Source organism: Schistocerca cancellata, chromosome 2 (genome assembly GCF_023864275.1).
Source record: "Schistocerca cancellata isolate TAMUIC-IGC-003103 chromosome 2, iqSchCanc2.1, whole genome shotgun sequence".
NCBI lineage: Eukaryota > Metazoa > Arthropoda > Insecta > Orthoptera > Acrididae > Schistocerca > Schistocerca cancellata.
Window position 1 is genome coordinate 952,547,530 of NC_064627.1, and position 14,059 is coordinate 952,561,588.

General features: G+C 47.9%; 5 non-coding genes across 5 annotated transcripts; 3 read left to right on the forward strand and 2 right to left on the reverse strand.

The window, feature by feature from the left end:
- The first annotated feature begins 92 nt into the window (after positions 1 to 92).
- On the forward strand, positions 93 to 164 carry Trnaq-uug (transfer RNA glutamine (anticodon UUG)). Its single transcript has one exon. It is a non-coding gene; the product is annotated as a tRNA-Gln (tRNA).
- Positions 165 to 3,023: 2,859 nt separating this feature from the next.
- Trnap-ugg (transfer RNA proline (anticodon UGG)) lies at positions 3,024 to 3,095 on the reverse strand. The gene has a single exon. It is a non-coding gene; the product is annotated as a tRNA-Pro (tRNA).
- A 2,402-nt stretch (positions 3,096 to 5,497) lies between these two features.
- Positions 5,498 to 5,569, reverse strand: Trnap-ugg (transfer RNA proline (anticodon UGG)). The gene has a single exon. It is a non-coding gene; the product is annotated as a tRNA-Pro (tRNA).
- Positions 5,570 to 8,694: 3,125 nt separating this feature from the next.
- Positions 8,695 to 8,766, forward strand: Trnaq-uug (transfer RNA glutamine (anticodon UUG)). The gene has a single exon. It is a non-coding gene; the product is annotated as a tRNA-Gln (tRNA).
- A 4,739-nt stretch (positions 8,767 to 13,505) lies between these two features.
- Positions 13,506 to 13,577, forward strand: Trnaq-uug (transfer RNA glutamine (anticodon UUG)). Its single transcript has one exon. It is a non-coding gene; the product is annotated as a tRNA-Gln (tRNA).
- Positions 13,578 to 14,059: the final 482 nt, after the last annotated feature.

A 14,059-nucleotide genomic window follows, 5' to 3' on the forward strand; every position in this document is an offset into this window, starting at 1 on the left:
AAACACTTCCTGAGGACACTACATGAAATAACATCGCATCTTATCGGCTTAATGACATGATGCTACTGAATTTAAGACCGCTACAGGCATCCGGTTCCATGGTGTAATGGTTAGCACTCTGGACTTTGAATCCAGCGATCCGAGTTCGAGTCTCGGTGGAACCTGACGCTGTGTTTTGCGCTCGTTTCTAGAAATGTGTACGAGTCTGTAGTTGGCATTGTATATGCCGAATTTGAGCTAGGATCATGTAACGCAAATTGTTAATAGCAGTCCACACGTGAATGGGGAACGCTCCAAATGCTTATGCTTTTGATACTAGGATTAATAACGGAACGAAAGGGGTTCAACTGCGAGAAGACGCCCTCAGCTGTTTCTCCCAGCAGGAAAGACATCTCTCCGTTTTGGGTGCTGCATGCGCATGCATTTAACAAACGTGCATGCGATGTACTAGTTCCTGGGAAACGAATAGAATCGCTGTACGTGCCAGTCTTTACGTATAGATATAAGTGAGCGAAGACGGCTTAATCCTGCCACGTAGATTGCTTTCCACATGACGCACTTGCCAGTCTCTTGGGCCGGTGGCCCACATGCAGTTTGTCCTGTTGCATGGCTTACTTTCAGAGACTCGCAACTATATCGTAGTGTTTGGTTGTCGCGAAAGTGAAAAGTAGGACCTGTCAGGGATTTGAACCCGGGACCTCCTGCACCCAAATCAAGAACCATACCCTAGACCAACAGGCCGCACAAGGAAACACGTCTGCACCCCGCCACCTAATGGCATCTTGCCGCACTTGCTAGTTGCAGCATACAATCTGGACCATATTCTCCAAGAGCTTTCTTAATCCGACACCCACAACATGAGCTGTGCTGAACACCAGTGTATGTGAATGCTGAAAGAGCTGCTAGAGTTGTGTGTCAGTATTTCGACCGTGTGAAGTGCAAATGTTATTGTGTCACGCACTATCCACCCACTAAGTAACGTTCTATGTCAGCACGCAGTTTTCGACATTACTCTGTGTCCATAGCTGTTTCCATAGCTAGGCTGCTTCCAGCACAATGCATGCACCATACGAAAGTGGCCGTTGCGCGATTTTGATTACCTGAGCCTTCGACATCACTTGATGTACGAATACTGGCAAGAATTCTTGCTACATTCGAAGGTGCACCTTCCACTTTCAGCCTACCTGGTTGCTTCATTTCCCACGCAAACACTTCCTGAGGACGCTACATGAAATAACATCGCATCTCATCGGCTTAATGACATGATGCTACTGAATCGAAGACCGCTACAGGCATCCGGTTCCATGGTGTAATGGTTAGCACTCAGGACTTTGGATACAGCGATCCGAGTTCGAGTCTCGGTGGTACCTGACGCACTGTTTTGTGCTAGTTTCTAGAAATGTGTACGAGAAGGTAGTTTGAAGTAACGCAAATTGTTAATAGCAGTCCACACGTGAATGGGGACCGCTCCAAATGCTTATGCTTTTGATACTAGGATTAATAACGGAACGAAAGGGGTTCAACTGCGAGAAGACGCCCTCAGCTGTTTCTCCCAGCAGGAAAGACATCTCTCCGTTTTGGGTGCTGCATGCGCATGCATTTAACAAACGTGCATGCGATGTATTAGTTCCTGGGAAACGAATAGAATCGCTGTACGTGCCAGTCTTTACGTATAGATATAAGTGAGCGAAGACGGCTTAATCCTGCCACGTAGATTGCTTTCCACATGACGCACTTGCCAGTCTCTTGGGCCGGTGGCCCACATGCAGTTTGTCCTGTTGCGTGGCTTACTTTCAGAGACTCGCATGTTTAACGTAGTGTTTGGTTGTCGCGAAACTGAAAAGTAGGGCCTGTGCGGGTTATGAACCCGGAACCTTCTGCACCCAAAGCATGAATCATACCCCTAGACCAACAGGCTGCCCAAGGAAGCACGTCTGCACCCCGCCACCTACTGACATCTTGCCGCACTTGCTAGTTGCAGCATACAATCTGGACCATATTCTCAAAGAGCTTTCTTAATCCGACACCCACAACATGAGCTGTGCTGAACACCAGTGTATGTGAATGCTCAAAGAGCTGCTAGAGTTGTGTGTCAGTATTTCGACCGTGTGACGTGCAAATGTTATCGTGTCACGCACTATCCGCCCACTACGTAGCGTTCTGTGTCAGCACGCAGTTTTCGACAGTACACTGTGTCCATAGCTGTTTCCATAGCTAGGCTGCTTCCAGCACAATGCATGCACCATACGAAAGTGGCCGTTGCGCGATTTTGATTACCTGAGCCTTCGACATCACTTGATGTACGAATACTGGCAAGAATTCTTGCTACATTCGAAGGTGCACCTTCCACTTTCAGCCTACCTGGTTGCTTCATTTCCCACGCAAACACTTCCTGAGGACGCTACATGAAATAACATCGCATCTCATCGGCTTAATGACATGATGCTACTGAATCGAAGACCGCTACAGGCATCCGGTTCCATGGTGTAATGGTTAGCACTCAGGACTTTGGATACAGCGATCCGAGTTCGAGTCTCGGTGGTACCTGACGCACTGTTTTGTGCTAGTTTCTAGAAATGTGTACGAGAAGGTAGTTTGAAGTAACGCAAATTGTTAATAGCAGTCCACACGTGAATGGGGACCGCTCCAAATGCTTATGCTTTTGATACTAGGATTAATAACGGAACGTAAGGGGTTCAACTGCGAGAAGACGCCCTCAGCTGTTTCTCCCAGCAGGAAAGACATCTCTCCGTTTTGGGTGCTGCATGCGCATGCATTTAACAAACGTGCATGCGATGTATTAGTTCCTGGGAAACGAATAGAATCGCTGTACGTGCCAGTCTTTACGTATAGATATAAGTGAGCGAAGACGGCTTAATCCTGCCACGTAGATTGCTTTCCACATGACGCACTTGCCAGTCTCTTGGGCCGGGGGCCCACATGCAGTTTGTCCTGTTGCATGGCTTACTTTGAGAGACTCGCAAGTTTATCGTAGTGAAAGGTTGTCGCGAAAGTGAAAAGTAGGGCCTGTCCGGGATTTGAACCCGTGACCTCCTGCACCCAAAGCAGGAATCATACCCCTAGACCAACAGGCCGCACAAGGAAGCACGTCTGTACCCCGCCACCTACTGACATCTTGTCGCACTTGCTAGTTGCAGCATACAATCTGGACGATATTCTCAAAGAGCTTTCTTAATCCGACACCCACAACATGAGATGTGCTGAACACCAGTGTATGTGAATGCTCAAAGAGCTGCTAGAGTTGTGTGTCAGTATTTCGACCGTGTGAAGTGCAAATGTTATCGTGTCACGCACTATCCGCCCACTACGTAGCGTTTTGTGTCAGCACGCAGTTTTCGACAGTACACTGTGTCCATAGCTGTTTCCATAGCTAGGCTGCTTCCAGCACAATGCATGCACCATACGAAAGTGGCAGTTGGCGATTTTGATTACCTGAGCCTTCGACATCACTTGATGTACGAATACTGGCAAGAATTCTTGCTACATTCGAAGGTGCACATTCCACTTTCAGCCAACCTGGTTGCTTCATTTGCCACGCAAACACTTCCTGAGGACGCTACATGAAATAACATCGCATCTTATCGGCTTAATGATATGATGCTACTGAATTGAAGACCGCTACAGGCGTGCGGTTCCATGGTGTAATGGTAAGCACTCTGGACTTTGAATCCAGCGATCCGAGTTCGAGTCACGGTGGAAACTGACGCTGTGTTTTGCGCTCGTTTCTAATTGAAGACCGCTACAGGCGTGCGGTTCCATGGTGTAATGGTAAGCACTCTGGACTTTGAATCCAGCGATCCGAGTTCGAGTCACGGTGGAAACTGACGCACTGTTTTGTGCTAGTTTCTAGAAATGTGTACGAGAAGGTAGTTTGAAGTAACGCAAATTGTTAATAGCAGTCCACACGTGAATGGGGACCGCTCCAAATGCTTATGCTTTTGATACTAGGATTAATAACGGAACGTAAGGGGTTCAACTGCGAGAAGACGCCCTCAGCTGTTTCTCCCAGCAGGAAAGACATCTCTCCGTTTTGGGTGCTGCATGCGCATGCATTTAACAAACGTGCATGCGATGTATTAGTTCCTGGGAAACGAATAGAATCGCTGTACGTGCCAGTCTTTACGTATAGATATAAGTGAGCGAAGACGGCTTAATCCTGCCACGTAGATTGCTTTCCACATGACGCACTTGCCAGTCTCTTGGGCCGGTGGCCCACATGCAGTTTGTCCTGTTGCGTGGCTTACTTTCAGAGACTCGCATGTTTAACGTAGTGTTTGGTTGTCGCGAAACTGAAAAGTAGGGCCTGTGCGGGTTATGAACCCGGAACCTTCTGCACCCAAAGCATGAATCATACCCCTAGACCAACAGGCTGCCCAAGGAAGCACGTCTGCACCCCGCCACCTACTGACATCTTGCCGCACTTGCTAGTTGCAGCATACAATCTGGACCATATTCTCAAAGAGCTTTCTTAATCCGACACCCACAACATGAGCTGTGCTGAACACCAGTGTATGTGAATGCTCAAAGAGCTGCTAGAGTTGTGTGTCAGTATTTCGACCGTGTGACGTGCAAATGTTATCGTGTCACGCACTATCCGCCCACTACGTAGCGTTCTGTGTCAGCACGCAGTTTTCGACAGTACACTGTGTCCATAGCTGTTTCCATAGCTAGGCTGCTTCCAGCACAATGCATGCACCATACGAAAGTGGCCGTTGCGCGATTTTGATTACCTGAGCCTTCGACATCACTTGATGTACGAATACTGGCAAGAATTCTTGCTACATTCGAAGGTGCACCTTCCACTTTCAGCCTACCTGGTTGCTTCATTTCCCACGCAAACACTTCCTGAGGACGCTACATGAAATAACATCGCATCTCATCGGCTTAATGACATGATGCTACTGAATCGAAGACCGCTACAGGCATCCGGTTCCATGGTGTAATGGTTAGCACTCAGGACTTTGGATACAGCGATCCGAGTTCGAGTCTCGGTGGTACCTGACGCACTGTTTTGTGCTAGTTTCTAGAAATGTGTACGAGAAGGTAGTTTGAAGTAACGCAAATTGTTAATAGCAGTCCACACGTGAATGGGGACCGCTCCAAATGCTTATGCTTTTGATACTAGGATTAATAACGGAACGTAAGGGGTTCAACTGCGAGAAGACGCCCTCAGCTGTTTCTCCCAGCAGGAAAGACATCTCTCCGTTTTGGGTGCTGCATGCGCATGCATTTAACAAACGTGCATGCGATGTATTAGTTCCTGGGAAACGAATAGAATCGCTGTACGTGCCAGTCTTTACGTATAGATATAAGTGAGCGAAGACGGCTTAATCCTGCCACGTAGATTGCTTTCCACATGACGCACTTGCCAGTCTCTTGGGCCGGGGGCCCACATGCAGTTTGTCCTGTTGCATGGCTTACTTTGAGAGACTCGCAAGTTTATCGTAGTGAAAGGTTGTCGCGAAAGTGAAAAGTAGGGCCTGTCCGGGATTTGAACCCGTGACCTCCTGCACCCAAAGCAGGAATCATACCCCTAGACCAACAGGCCGCACAAGGAAGCACGTCTGTACCCCGCCACCTACTGACATCTTGTCGCACTTGCTAGTTGCAGCATACAATCTGGACGATATTCTCAAAGAGCTTTCTTAATCCGACACCCACAACATGAGCTGTGCTGAACACCAGTGTATGTGAATGCTCAAAGAGCTGCTAGAGTTGTGTGTCAGTATTTCGACCGTGTGAAGTGCAAATGTTATCGTGTCACGCACTATCCGCCCACTACGTAGCGTTTTGTGTCAGCACGCAGTTTTCGACAGTACACTGTGTCCATAGCTGTTTCCATAGCTAGGCTGCTTCCAGCACAATGCATGCACCATACGAAAGTGGCAGTTGGCGATTTTGATTACCTGAGCCTTCGACATCACTTGATGTACGAATACTGGCAAGAATTCTTGCTACATTCGAAGGTGCACATTCCACTTTCAGCCAACCTGGTTGCTTCATTTGCCACGCAAACACTTCCTGAGGACGCTACATGAAATAACATCGCATCTTATCGGCTTAATGATATGATGCTACTGAATTGAAGACCGCTACAGGCGTGCGGTTCCATGGTGTAATGGTAAGCACTCTGGACTTTGAATCCAGCGATCCGAGTTCGAGTCACGGTGGAAACTGACGCTGTGTTTTGCGCTCGTTTCTAATTGAAGACCGCTACAGGCGTGCGGTTCCATGGTGTAATGGTAAGCACTCTGGACTTTGAATCCAGCGATCCGAGTTCGAGTCACGGTGGAAACTGACGCACTGTTTTGTGCTAGTTTCTAGAAATGTGTACGAGAAGGTAGTTTGAAGTAACGCAAATTGTTAATAGCAGTCCACACGTGAATGGGGACCGCTCCAAATGCTTATGCTTTTGATACTAGGATTAATAACGGAACGTAAGGGGTTCAACTGCGAGAAGACGCCCTCAGCTGTTTCTCCCAGCAGGAAAGACATCTCTCCGTTTTGGGTGCTGCATGCGCATGCATTTAACAAACGTGCATGCGATGTATTAGTTCCTGGGAAACGAATAGAATCGCTGTACGTGCCAGTCTTTACGTATAGATATAAGTGAGCGAAGACGGCTTAATCCTGCCACGTAGATTGCTTTCCACATGACGCACTTGCCAGTCTCTTGGGCCGGTGGCCCACATGCAGTTTGTCCTGTTGCATGGCTTACTTTCAGAGACTCGCAAGTATATCGTAGTGTTTGGTTGTCGCGAAAGTGAAAAGTAGGGCCTGTCGGGGATTTGAACCCGGGACCTCCTGCACCCAAATCAAGAACCATACCCTATACCAACAGGCCGCAGAAGGAAACACGTCTGCACCCCGCCACCTAATGGCATCTCGCCGCACTTGCTAGTTGCAGCATACAATCTGGACCATATTCTCCAAGAGCTTTCTTAATCCGACACCCACAACATGAGCTGTGCTGAACACCAGTGTATGTGAATGCTGAAAGTGCTGCTAGAGTTGTGTGTCAGTATTTCGACCGTGTGAAGTGCAAATGTTATCGTGTCACGCACTATCCACCCACTAAGTAACGTTCTATGTCAGCACGCAGTTTTCGACATTACTCTGTGTCCATAGCGGTTTCCATAGCTAGGCTGCTTCCAGCACAATGCATGCACCACCATAGCTAGGCTGCTTCCAGCACAATGCTTGCACCATACGAAAGTGGCCGTTGCGCGATTTTGATTACCTGAGCCTTCGACATCACTTGATGTACGAATACTGGCAAGAATTCTTGCTACATTCGAAGGTACACCTTCCACTTTCAGCCTACCTGGTTGCTTCATTTGTCACGCAAACTCTTCCTGAGGACGCTACATGAAATAACATCGCATCTCATCGGCTTAATGACATGATGCTACTGAATCGAAGACCGCTACAGGCATCCGGTTCCATGGTGTAATGGTTAGCACTCAGGACTTTGGATACAGCGATCCGAGTTCGAGTCTCGGTGGTACCTGACGCACTGTTTTGTGCTAGTTTCTAGAAATGTGTACGAGAAGGTAGTTTGAAGTAACGCAAATTGTTAATAGCAGTCCACACGTGAATGGGGAACGCTCCAAATGCTTATGCTTTTGATACTAGGATTAATAACGGAACGAAAGAGGTTCAACTGCGAGAAGACGCCCTCAGCTGTTTCTCCCAGCAGGAAAGACATCTCTCCGTTTTGGGTGCAGCATGCGCATGCATTTAACAAACGTGCATGCGATGTACTAGTTCCTGGGAAACGAATAGAATCGCTGTACGTGCCGGTCTTGCTGCATGCGATGTACTACTTCCTGGGAAACGAATAGAATCGCTGTACGTGCCAGTCTTTACGTATAGATATAAGTGAGCGAAGACGGCTTAATCCTGCCACGTAGATTGCTTTCCACATGACGCACTTGCCAGTCTCTTGGGCCGGTGGCCCACATGCAGTTTGTCCTGTTGCATGGCTTACTTTCAGAGACTCGCAAGTTTATCGTAGTGCTTGGTTGTCGTGAAAGTGAAAAGTAGGGCCTGTCGGGGATTTGAACCCGGGACCTCCTGCACCCAAATAAAGAACCATACCCTAGACCAACAGGCCGCACAAGGAAGCACGTCTGCACCCCGCCACCTACTGACATCTTGCCGCACTTGCTAGTTGCAGCATACAATCTGGACCATATTCTCAAAGAGCTTTCTTAATCCGACACCCACAACATGAGCTGCGCTAACCACCAGTGTATGTGAATGCTGAAAGAGCTGCTAGAGTTGTGTGACAGTATTTCGACCGTGTGAAGTGCAAATGTTATCGTGTCACGCACTATCCGCCCACTACGTAGCGTTCTGTGTCAGCACGCAGTTTTCGACAGTACTCTGTGTCCATAGCTGTTTCCATAGCTAGGCTGCTTCCAGCACAATGCATGCACCATACGAAAGTGGCCGTTGCGCGATTTTGATTACCTGAGCCTTCGACATCACTTGATGTACGAATACTGGCAAGGATTCTTGCTACATTCGAAGGTGCACCTTCCGCTTTCAGCCTACCTGGTTGCTTCATTTGCCACGCAAACACTTCCTGAGGACACTACATGAAATAACATCGCATCTTATCGGCTTAATGACATGATGCTACTGAATTTAAGACCGCTACAGGCATCCGTTTCCATGGTGTAATGGTTAGCACTCTGGACTTTGAATCCAGCGATCCGAGTTCGAGTCTCGGTGGAAACTGACGCTGTGTTTTGCGCTCGTTTCTAGAAATGTGTACGAGTCTGTAGTTGGCATTGTATATGCCGAATTTGAGCTAGGATCATGTAACGCAAATTGTTAATAGCAGTCCACGCGTGAATGGGGAACGCTCCAAATGCTTATGCTTTTGATACTAGGATTAATAACGGAACGAAAGGGGTTCAACTGCGAGAAGACGCCCTCAGCTGTTTCTCCCAGCAGGAAAGACATCTCTCCGTTTTGGGTGCTGCATGCGCATGCATTTAACAAACGTGCATGCGATGTACTAGTTCCTGGGAAACGAATAGAATCGCTGTACGTGCCAGTCTTTACGTATAGATATAAGTGAGCGAAGACGGCTTAATCTTGCCACGTAGATTGCTTTCCACATGACGCACTTGCCAGTCTCTTGGGCCGGTGGCCCACATGCAGTTTGTCCTGTTGCATGGCTTACTTTCAGAGATTCGCAACTATATCGTAGTGTTTGGTTGTCGCGAAAGTGAAAAGTAGGACCTGTCAGGGATTTGAACCCGGGACCTCCTGCACCCAAATCAAGAACCATACCCTAGACCAACAGGCCGCACAAGGAAACACGTCTGCACCCCGCCACCTAATGGCATCTTGCCGCACTTGCTAGTTGCAGCATACAATCTGGACCATATTCTCCAAGAGCTTTCTTAATCCGACACCCACAACATGAGCTGTGCTGAACACCAGTGTATGTGAATGCTGAAAGAGCTGCTAGAGTTGTGTGTCAGTATTTCGACCGTGTGAAGTGCAAATGTTATTGTGTCACGCACTATCCACCCACTAAGTAACGTTCTATGTCAGCACGCAGTTTTCGACATTACTCTGTGTCCATAGCTGTTTCCATAGCTAGGCTGCTTCCAGCACAATGCATGCACCATACGAAAGTGGCCGTTGCGCGATTTTGATTACCTGAGCCTTGGACATCACTTGATGTACGAATACTGGCAAGAATTCTTGCTACATTCGAAGGTACACCTTCCACTTTCAGCCTACCTGGTTGCTTCATTTGTCACGCAAACTCTTGACTGAGGACGCTACATGAAATAACATCGCATCTCATCGGCTTAATGACATGATGCTACTGAATCGAAGACCGCTACAGGCATCCGGTTCCATGGTGTAATGGTTAGCACTCAGGACTTTGGATCCAGCGATCCGAGTTCGAGTCTCGGTGGTACCTGACGCACTGTTTTGTGCTAGTTTCTAGAAATGTGTACGAGAAGGTAGTTTGAAGTAACGCAAATTGTTAATAGCCGTCCACACGTGAATGGGGAACGCTCCAAATGCTTATGCTTTTGATACTAGGATTAATAACGTAACGTAAGGGGTTCAACTGCGAGAAGACGCCCTCAGCTGTTTCTCCCAGCAGGAAAGACATCTCTCCGTTTTGGGTGCTGCATGCGCATGCATTTAACAAACGTGCATGCGATGTACTAGTTCCTGGGAAACGAATAGAATCGCTGTACGTGCCAGTCTTTACGTATAGATATAAGTGAGCGAAGACGGCTTAATCCTGCCACGTAGATTGCTTTCCACATGACGCACTTGCCAGTCTCTTGGGCCGGTGGCCCACATGCAGTTTGTCCTGTTGCATGGCTTACTTTCAGAGACTCGCAAGTATATCGTAGTGTTTGGTTGTCGCGAAAGTGAAAAGTAGGGCCTGTCGGGGATTTGAACCCGGGACCTCCTGCACCCAAATCATGAACCATACCCTATACCAACAGGCCGCAGAAGGAAACACGTCTGCACCCCGCCACCTAATGGCATCTCGCCGCACTTGCTAGTTGCAGCATACAATCTGGACCATATTCTCCAAGAGCTTTCTTAATCCGACACCCACAACATGAGCTGTGCTGAACACCAGTGTATGTGAATGCTGAAAGAGCTGCTAGAGTTGTGTGTCAGTATTTCGACCGTGTGAAGTGCAAATGTTATCGTGTCACGCACTATCCACCCACTAAGTAACGTTCTATGTCAGCACGCAGTTTTCGACATTACTCTGTGTCCATAGCGGTTTCCATAGCTAGGCTGCTTCCAGCACAATGCATGCACCACCATAGCTAGGCTGCTTCCAGCACAATGCATGCACCATACGAAAGTGGCCGTTGCGCGATTTTGATTACCTGAGCCTTCGACATCACTTGATGTACGAATACTGGCAAGAATTCTTGCTACATTCGAAGGTACACCTTCCACTTTCAGCCTACCTGGTTGCTTCATTTGTCACGCAAACTCTTCCTGAGGACGCTACATGAAATAACATCGCATCTCATCGGCTTAATGACATGATGCTACTGAATCGAAGACCGCTACAGGCATCCGGTTCCATGGTGTAATGGTTAGCACTCAGGACTTTGGATACAGCGATCCGAGTTCGAGTCTCGGTGGTACCTGACGCACTGTTTTGTGCTAGTTTCTAGAAATGTGTACGAGAAGGTAGTTTGAAGTAACGCAAATTGTTAATAGCAGTCCACACGTGAATGGGGAACGCTCCAAATGCTTATGCTTTTGATACTAGGATTAATAACGGAACGAAAGAGGTTCAACTGCGAGAAGACGCCCTCAGCTGTTTCTCCCAGCAGGAAAGACATCTCTCCGTTTTGGGTGCTGCATGCGCATGCATTTAACAAACGTGCATGCGATGTACTAGTTCCTGGGAAACGAATAGAATCGCTGTACGTGCCAGTCTTTACGTATAGATATAAGTGAGCGAAGACGGCTTAATCCTGCCACGTAGATTGCTTTCCACATGACGCACTTGCCAGTCTCTTGGGCCGGTGGCCCACATGCAGTTTGTCCTGTTGCATGGCTTACTTTCAGAGACTCGCAAGTATATCGTAGTGTTTGGTTGTCGCGAAAGTGAAAAGTAGGGCCTGTCGGGGATTTGAACCCGGGACCTCCTGCACCCAAATCAAGAACCATACCCTATACCAACAGGCCGCAGAAGGAAACACGTCTGCACCCCGCCACCTAATGGCATCTCGCCGCACTTGCTAGTTGCAGCATACAATCTGGACCATATTCTCCAAGAGCTTTCTTAATCCGACACCCACAACATGAGCTGTGCTGAACACCAGTGTATGTGAATGCTGAAAGAGCTGCTAGAGTTGTGTGTCAGTATTTCGACCGTGTGAAGTGCAAATGTTATCGTGTCACGCACTATCCACCCACTAAGTAACGTTCTATGTCAGCACGCAGTTTTCGACATTACTCTGTGTCCATACCGGTTTCCATAGCTAGGCTGCTTCCAGCACAATGCATGCACCATACGAAAGTGGCCGTTGCGCGATTTTGATTACCTGAGCCTTCGACATCACTTGATGTACGAATACTGGCAAGAATTCTTGCTACATTCGAAGGTACACCTTCCACTTTCAGCCTACCTGGTTGCTTCATTTGCCACGCAAACACTTCCTGAGGACGCTACATGAAATAACATCGCATCTCATCGGCTTAATGACATGATGCTACTGAATCGAAGACCGCTACAGGCATCCGGTTCCATGGTGTAATGGTTAGCACTCAGGACTTTGGATCCAGCGATCCGAGTTCGAGTCTCGGTGGTACCTGACGCACTGTTTTGCGCTCGTTTCTAGAAATGTGTACGCAAATAGTTAATAGCAGTCCACACGTGAATGGGGAACGCTCCAAATGCTTATGCTTTTGATACTAGGATTAATAACGGAACGAAAGAGGTTCAACTGCGAGAAGACGCCCTCAGCTGTTTCTCCCAGCAGGAAAGACATCTCTCCGTTTTGGGTGCTGCATGCGCATGCATTTAACAAACGTGCATGCGATGTACTAGTTCCTGGGAAACGAATAGGATCGCTGTACGTGCCAGTCTTGCTGCATGCGATGTACTAGTTCCTGGGAAACGAATAGAATCGCTGTACGTGCCAGTCTTTACGTATAGATATAAGTGAGCGAAGACGGCTTAATCCTGCCACGTAGATTGCTTTCCACATGACGCACTTGCCAGTCCTTTGGGCCGGTGGCCCACATGCAGTTTGTCCTGTTGCATGGCTTACTTTCAGAGACTCGCAAGTTTATCGTAGTGTTTGGTTGACGCGAAAGTGAAAAGTATGGCCTGTCGGGGATTTGAACCCGGGACCTCCTGCACCCAAAGCAGGAATCATAGCCATAGACCGACAGGCCGCACAAGGAAACACGTCTGCACCCCGCCACCTAATGGCATCTTGCCGCACTTGCTAGTTGCAGACTAAAATCTGGACCATATTCTCAAAGAGCTTTCTTAATCCGACACCCACAACATGAGCTGTGCTGAACACCAGTGTATGTGAATGCTGAAAGAGTTGCTAGAGTTGTGTGTCAGTATTTCGACCGTGTGAAGTGCAAATGTTATCGTGTCACGCACTATCCGCCCACTAAGTAACGTTCTATGTCTGCACGCAGTTTTCGACATTACTCTGTGTCCATAGCTGTTTCCATAGCTAGGCTGCTTCCAGCACAATGCATGCACCATACGAAAGTGGCCGTTGCGCGATTTTGATTACCTGAGTCTTCGACATCACTTGATGTACGAATACTGGCAAGAATTCTTGCTACATTCGAAGGTGCACCATCCACTTTCAGCCTACCTGGTTGCTTCATTTGCCACGCAAACACTTCCTGAGGACGCTACATGAAATACCATCGCATCTTATCGGCTTAATGACATGATGCTACTGAATTGAACACCGCTAAAAGCATCCGGTTCCATGGTGTAATGGTTAGCACTCTGGACTTTGAATCCAGCGATCCGAGTTCGAATCTCGGTGGATTCTGACGCTGTGTTTTGCGCTCGTTTCTAGAAATGTCTACGAGTCGGTAGTTGGAATAGTATATGCAGAATTTTAGCTAGGAACATGTAACGCAAATTGTTAATAGCAGTCCACACGTGAATGGGGAACGCTCCAAATGCTTATGCTTTTGATACTAGGATTAATAACGGAACGTAAGGGGTTCAACTGCGAGCAGACGCCCTCAGCTGTTTCTCCCAGCAGGAAGGACATCTCTCCGTTTTGGGTGCTGCATGCGCATGCATTTAACAAACATGCATGCAATGTACTAGTTCCTGGGAAACGAAAAGAATCGCTGTACGTGCCAGTCCTTACATATAGATATAAGTGAGCGAAGACGGCTTAATCCTGCCACGTAGCTTTCTTTCCACATGACGCATTTGCCAGTCTCTTGGGCCGGTGGCCCACATGCAGTTTGTCCTGTTGCATGGCTTACTTTCAGAGACTCGCAAGTTTATCGTGGTGTA